Source organism: Gopherus evgoodei, chromosome 2 (assembly GCF_007399415.2).
Source record: "Gopherus evgoodei ecotype Sinaloan lineage chromosome 2, rGopEvg1_v1.p, whole genome shotgun sequence".
NCBI classification, from domain to species: domain Eukaryota; kingdom Metazoa; phylum Chordata; order Testudines; family Testudinidae; genus Gopherus; species Gopherus evgoodei.
The window spans coordinates 254485276-254492898 of record NC_044323.1 but is presented as its reverse complement, the minus strand read 5'-3'; positions in this window follow the sequence as shown (position 1 = coordinate 254492898).

Here is a 7623-nt window from a genome sequence, read left to right as displayed (position 1 = left end):
AATTATTAAAATTGCTTGTTAGATACTTTGATAATTCAGAATGTGCAGTGTGAAACATTTCATGTCAGTACATTGCAAAATGTTGATATCTGTCATTTTTTGCCCCATGGCAAACATTTCTCTGCATTTCTGGAAAAACAAAACAACAGAAAACCCCCACAAAACTTGCCCATGCAAAACCAATACAAATTTTTTAATGCATTGTCATGTGGTAGCTTTGACCAATAAAGATCACATTGAGGTGTTGAAATTAAATTAAACAGTAAAAAGTTATAATCATGTTGCAGTGTTTCTGACCCTGTGAAAAATATGACATTTTCTCATTTCAATCTCATATGACATTGTTTCACCTTGCCTAGAGGCTGACTGCTCCATTTGACAGCTCCTCATCTAAACGTACGTAAAATAAGCTTTCAAATTATATATGATGTGGGTGTATGTAGTGTGGGTACATTACATTTCAAAAATATGGCCCTTTTTGGAGAATTGTCACATGCCTATAAGCATTGAAGGAGCCAGCACAGCCAAGAGTGAGAGTTATATTCTGCTCCAACGTGAACATCAATAGAGTTGTTTGCCAAGTTCTAATCAATTACACCTATGCCAACCCATTGAAGGCAATGCACAGATGTAACTGAGGGCCCAATTTGAAAAGAAGAGCTCTATTATTGACGGTGTATGGAAAGAACAGAACACAGCTTGACTCGAGTTGAAATCCTGGCCCCAGTGCAATCAGTGGGAGTTTTGCTGTTGATTTCAATGGAGCCAGAATTTCACCCTCTGAGCCCAGGACTAGTTAGAAAAGAATGTTTTTACAGGTAAACTGACCATAGAATCACAGAATCATAGAATATCAGGGTTGGAAGGGACCTCAGGAGCTCATCTAGTCCAACCCCCTGCTCAAATCAGGACCAGTCCGCAACTAAATCATCCCAGCCAGGGCTTTGTCGAGCCTGATCTTAAAACCTCTAAGGAAGGAGATTCCACCACCTCCCTGGGTAACCCATTCCAGTGCTTCGCCACCCCCTTAGTGAAAAAGTTATTCCTAATATCCAACATAACCTGCCCCACTGCAACTTGAGACCATTACTCCTTGTTCTGTCATCTGGTAACACTGAGAACAGTCTAGATCCATCCTCTTTGGAGCCCCCTTTCAGGTAGTTGAAAGCAACTATCAAATCCCCCCTCATTCTTCTCTTCTGCAGACTAAACAATCCCAGTTCCCTCAGTCTCTTCTCATAAGTCATGTGCTCCAGCCTCCTAATAATTTTTGTTGCCCTCTGCTGGACTCCCTCCAATTTTTCCACATCCTTCTTTATAGTGTTGGGCCCAAAACTGGAGACAATACTCCACATGAGGGCTCACCAGTGCCGAACAGAGGGGAATGATCACGTCCCTCGATCTGCTGGCAATGCTCCTACTTATACAGCCCAAAATGCTGTTAGCACACTGTTGACTCATATCCAGCTTCTCAACCACTGTAACCCCTATGTCCTTTTCTGCAGAACTGCTGCCCAGCCACTTGGTCCCTATTCTGGAGCAGTGCCTGGGATTCTTCCATCATAAGTGTAGGACTCTGCACTTGTCCTTGTTGAACCTCATCAGATTTCTTTTGGCCCAATCCTCCAATTTGTCTAGGTCCCTCTGTATCCTATTCCTACCCTCCAGCATGTCTACCACTCCTCTCAGTTTAGTGTCATCTGCATATTTGCTATGGAAATCATTGAGAGAAGCATGGAGCCCCACAATGCCATTTTTATAGAGTCCCTTCAGAGTAGAACTGCAATTTAACATACATAGAATAGATCAGTTATGGTGTTTACATGTGATACTGATATGAGTAAAAGGCAGTCTACAGAAAATTTACTTATATCTTAAAAGACTGTTACTGTTACTTTACATTAAAAAACAAAATAGTTAAAATCAAGTACACCCTGTGTGTTTTTACCCTATAGTATACTGATTTCACAGGGGAAACCAGGGGTCCTGACCCAAAAGGGAGTTGCAGGGGGTGTCACAAGGTTATTTTATGGAGGTAACAATATTGCCACCCTTACTTCTGTGCTGCCTTCAGAGACGGTTGGAGAGTGGTGGCTGTTAGCCAGGTGCCAAGCTCTGAAGGCAATGCCCCACCAGCAGCAGTGCAGAAGTAAAGCTGGCAATACCATACCATGCCACGCTTACTTCTGTGTGGCTGCCTTCAGAGCTGTGGGGCCGGAGAGTGGCGGCTGCTAACTGAGAGCCCAGCTCTGCAGGCAGCAGCACAGAAGTAAGGATGGCAATACCATCCCATGCCATCCTTATTCCTGTGCTGCTGCTGGCAGCAGCTCTGCCTTCAGAGCTGAGCTCCTGGCCAGCAGCTGCTGCTCTCCAGCTGCCCAGCTTTGAAGGCAGGGATGCTGCCAGCAGCAGCACAGAAGTAAGGGTAGCGGTACTGCAACCCTTCCTATAATAACCTTGTGACCATCCCATAATTTTTTGGGTCAGGATCCCTATAATTACAAACATTGTGAAATTTCACATTTAAAAAGTTGAAATACTGAATTTTACAATTTTTAAAATCCTATGACTGTGAAATTGACTAAAAGGGACCGTGAATTTGGTGGGGCCCTACCTAGAAGAAATCAGGCCAATTTATCTTTGTATAAATCATAAACTGAAGTTAGGAATTCCACTCATAGGTTATCTTGTTCAGAGTTATAGACTTGATAGGAAAAATTCTGCTCTGCAATGAACAAAAATTCTAACTGTAGTGTGCATAATCTAATTAAATATAAAGGAATGTATTGGCTGCTATCTTTGGGGTGCATTCTCTGCACATTTTATTGCTCCTACCTGTAGGAAGAGACAAACAAAGCATGTTTATTGTGGATGGTATGCTGTGTTTGTATCTTTTCCTTTGCCTAAACAGTAGAAACAGCATCTGATTACTGTTGCTTATTGGATGGCAAGAAAAGACCACTGCAGGTCTTTGGTCCTTCAGAAATGTCTACACTGGAACTGGAAGGTGAAAATTCCAACTCAAGGAGATGTACGTTCTGATGGGATTGTCCTGGAGGTGGCTAGCCCTTCCCAATGCACATGCCACTGTGACTACACTTCTGTTTTTAGAGTGCTAGCTCATGTATGTCTCTTTGTGCTGGAATTAGACGTACCCTTACTGAAAACGCCTTTTTCAATAGGAATAGGTAGTTGAGAAGATTTCTCCTGCCGTGGTTGCCAGCACTGCAAGGATCTGAAATGGATTTCCCACACAAGAGAGTACAAAGCGCACTTGTGAAATGTTCCCATCTGGTTCCTAAGTGCCATGTTTAAACTGAGGCAGGAGAGATACTAATCTGTTTTACAATCTCAAATCCTACTCCCCTTCTCTTCATTTCTGCTTGAGGAGCAAACTTTCTTTGGAAAGAAAATTTACACTTGAGCAGCAGTCCAGTGAATTCTGATGTTAGGAGCACTATCTGCCACAGAACTTAAACCCATAAACCACAGCACAATTTGAACTAGTCTGTGGGTTCAGGAGCAAATTATAAGTTTTTGAAAAAAAAACATGCACAGGTTGAGCTATTAAATATTACTGTAATGTAATGGTTAAAGATGCAATCTAGTGTCAAGGATTGAAGCCAGTTGCTCCGATTTTAGATCATCTATCTTTAAAATGTTAGAAAATATATTATTTAAAATAGGCTTTTAAATTAAGGTTCATGTAAATGGGGGAATTTCACACCTGTTTCTCTACCATTTCAGTCTGTATTGCAAGCATAACAGTACTACATTCATAGAGCTATCTTTGCAACTCAAAGGGATTCAGACTTAGCTTACCTTGTTTTTACCTGACTAAATGAGGATTTTCTTGGACCTTTTTTAAATTCTATGGAAGTAGGAGACTAATAATACTGGGAGTTTATATCCAGGCATAGCGCAGGTAGCTCCTCTAGCAGCTTTCCTAATGCAGCTCAAACCTGACCTGAACAGCCTATCTATATTAACCATTATAATCATCAGTTCTTCTGTCAATCATGGTAAATTGGCAAGTGGACAATATTTCATAGAGACATAATAGATTAAGCCACTGAGCTGATTTTATTTTTATAAACAAACCAAGATTTAAACTACAGTCACCAGCTATGAAGTCTACTGCACGTGTACTGTGGCTCCCTTTTATTTTTCAGTGAATGTTTAAAACACAGCAAACCTAAATCTTGCAAAATGCTTTGGATCAGAATTTCAAATCAGCAAGTACTTCTATTGTTCCTGCAGCGTTTCTGTGTACATCCATGACAATCAGTAACGCTAATCTAATCTATCATGGTATTTATAAGGTGTCTTTTACTTTAGTATCTAAGTACCAATACCTGATCTTAAAAACTGGATTTGTACATGCAAATTGGCATTTAGGCACTTATCTGATTTTCACTTGCAAATGCAAGATTTGCAGGCACAACAGGTCTGTATGCAGTTTCTGTAGCCACACCTCAGTCACCCTGCCTCTGAAAATCTGGCCTAATGAGTCTCTTGCACTCACATATTTCCCCTCCCTTCTACTCATCTCTAGTGCATATAGCTAGACTTATTCTATATCTACATAGCTATATCTTGCATTTGCAGAGAAAATCAGATAAGTACCTAAGTGCCAGTTTACATGTACAAATCCAGTTTTTTATTAGTATTTATGTTTAGCTACCACTGTAAAAGACACCTTATAAATACCATAGATATTGGTATCAATCTGGGCCTTTTAGGGTAGGTCTACTGTGCAGCTAGGAGGTGCAATTCCCAGTGCAGATAGCTCAGCTTGGGCTAGTGGGTTAAAATTAGCAGTGGGATATTGTGGCTCTGGCAGTAGCTCAGCCGGACACTTGAGCTCAGACCCAGGGGATCAGGTGGGCTTGGACTTGAGTGTGTCCTAAGCTGCCACCAGTGCTGCAATGTCCACACAGCTATTTTTAGCACATAAGCTAGAGCTAAGCTAGCATAACTGTCTACTTGTGCTGGGAATCACACCTCCTAGCTGCAATATAGACATATCCTTAATTGTCTTATAAAAAATCCTCAATATTGAACACTGTCATTTATAGACATCATGGATGTATATCAAGTTGAAAACAGCATTGGGATGTCTGTATAATAGATTTGCTTACTAAAGAAAGTCCAGTGTTTATTCCTGTCTGGTTCTGATTCTAGGAAAACCTTGTGGGTTGGCATGTTTAGTAAAAGAGATCCTGAGACTCATTATAGATTGCCAGTGAATCTGAAGATTAAGAGGGCAGACTGATTCATTGGGTACTTAAGGAAAAATTATGATATTTGGGTTCAGGTCGACGAGCTATGACTGAACTAATTTTAAAAAAGGACAAATCAGTTAGCGCTAAATTAAAGAAAAATGTCCTCACTTGTCACATTCCACCTACATACAGTTTAAAATGAGCAATGGATTGTGCACCATGTCAAGGAAAGGATTTCTATTTCTAGGCAAATTCCAGCCATGTGCATGGGTTGTTGAGAATTAGATAATTTGTAGACTTTTTTTTTTTTTTTTAACAGTCCCGTCTCTTTTGATCTGGCCCACAGTTCATAGCAGGCGTAAATGGGCCGTGTACTCAAAGTAATGCATACAGGACTGAGTAATCCTTAGCTGCAGACTGCAGTAAGTGGATTGTAGATGCTTCCTGAACTCTACAGCAGGCATATAGAACAAGAGATATATCCCACTACTCTTCATATGTGGAATTTGGAAGCTAGTGAATCCCTAGTTGCATGAATCTGCTAGCTATGCTCCCGCCACTTCCTCTGGCCTGCTCACAATGCTCGACCTTTCACTGCTACACAGACTTATGGCAAAAGTCACCTGGTAGAGTGGACAAAAAGGGGTTCAAGACTCCCACTTACAAGCTTTCAGTCTCTGACCCCTGGAGCAGAAATTCAGCTCTCTCTTGCATTTCAGATTTTATGCAAATACAGAATGGCCCAGAGAATATGGAATATAACAACTGAAGTATAAGACCAGACCAACTGTCCACTGAGTTTAGCATCCTGTCCCTAACAGTAGTAAGTACAATATGTTTTAGAGGAGAATGTAAGAGATCAAGCACAGGCATTAATAATCTTTCCTTAAGGGAAGTTTCTTCCTAGCCCCAGGCAAGTAGATCCTCCCATCTTATACCCTAAAGCATGAAGGTTAATCTCCTTTCTTATTATTCTGTTTAATGTAACTGTGGGTATTGATCATAATTGCTTAGGGTCCTACACTATTAACTTCAATGGGATCTGAGGATACTTAAGGGCCACAGAACTTATCTTCTAAAAATAAATCAGTAAGTTTACAGCAAAGGCTCACAGCCCCTGAAATAAAGATGGAAACATATCAGGTGAGAAAAGGGAGGTAAATCCTTGGAAAATATGCAATAGTGAAAAATGGAGCTCTTCATGGTAGGAACACTGTAAAAACAGATTGAACACTTATATGGATATAACATCCAGAGTTACTATAGTTCAGGGTTTAAAATGGTTTTGAAGGAATCCAACACAAGTCAACCTCACAGCAGTGAACATTAGGAAGAAATTTTCCCTATTGGCAGACTATGCCAAAGTTACCTCCTGCAGGGCTTCTTGTACCTTCTTCTGTCCTTGGCTCTCCCACACTCATGCTCTCAGCCAGCAAGGCAGAGCCAGCTAGGAATATGAGGTAGTGTTGGTAAATTGTACCCTTTGAAGAGCTGCTGGAAATCTCTCCCTAGCTGAAGCAAGAGGGGAGGCATGTGGGGAGTTGTGACTGAGTTACAATGGCTCCCAGGGTTCCTGGAGTAGCACAGCCGCATTCTACCTTCTGTGCAAGGCTTACTGCAAAAGGCACAATCTAGCTCTAAACAATCCCCAGCACAGTGGTATTACTATTGTAAACTGTAGTTGTTTTGCAAAACTAGTGGACAAAATTGCTCCCCCCTTCTAAAATAAGAGTATGAGCAGAATGGATCTCATAATTCCCTCCAGAAGGCAGTCCTTGCTGAAGTAATTGACTCGAAAGGCCCCTGAAAGTGCTTTTAGCATTTTGAGGTAGACTATAACCCTTTCATATTGTTTTCTTGAGACATTAGAAGGTAAAGGATAGTAGTGTGGTTAAAATATAGGACAGAACCTCTTGTCTTTGTTACAGTAGACTTCTGATGTAACCTTAGGCAAATTACTCAGCTCTTCATGGTTGGTTGTCACATCTGTACAACGAATATGAACAACTATCTCCTACAACTGTTGTGAGAATTTATTAGCAATAATTAAGATCCTTAGATGGAAGTGACAAGGTCTGTCTCCGCACTACTCTGTGTTGAATTCAACTGCTGGGTACCCAACGTATGTTTACACTGCAATATAAACCCTCAAGTTAGCAGAACTCAAGTTAGAAGACCATGGTTCATTAACCTAGGGCTTCAGTGTCTACACTCATTTGTAACCCCAGGTTAGGAACTGTTGAAGCTTGGGTCCCAACCTGGAGCTTAGTGGATGATACCAACCTGGGATGGGTTACAAGTGCTTTGAAGGATAGGATTAAAATTCAAAATAATCTGGACAAACTGGAGAAATGGATGATATTTTATAAGGACAAATGCAAAATACTCCACTTAAGAA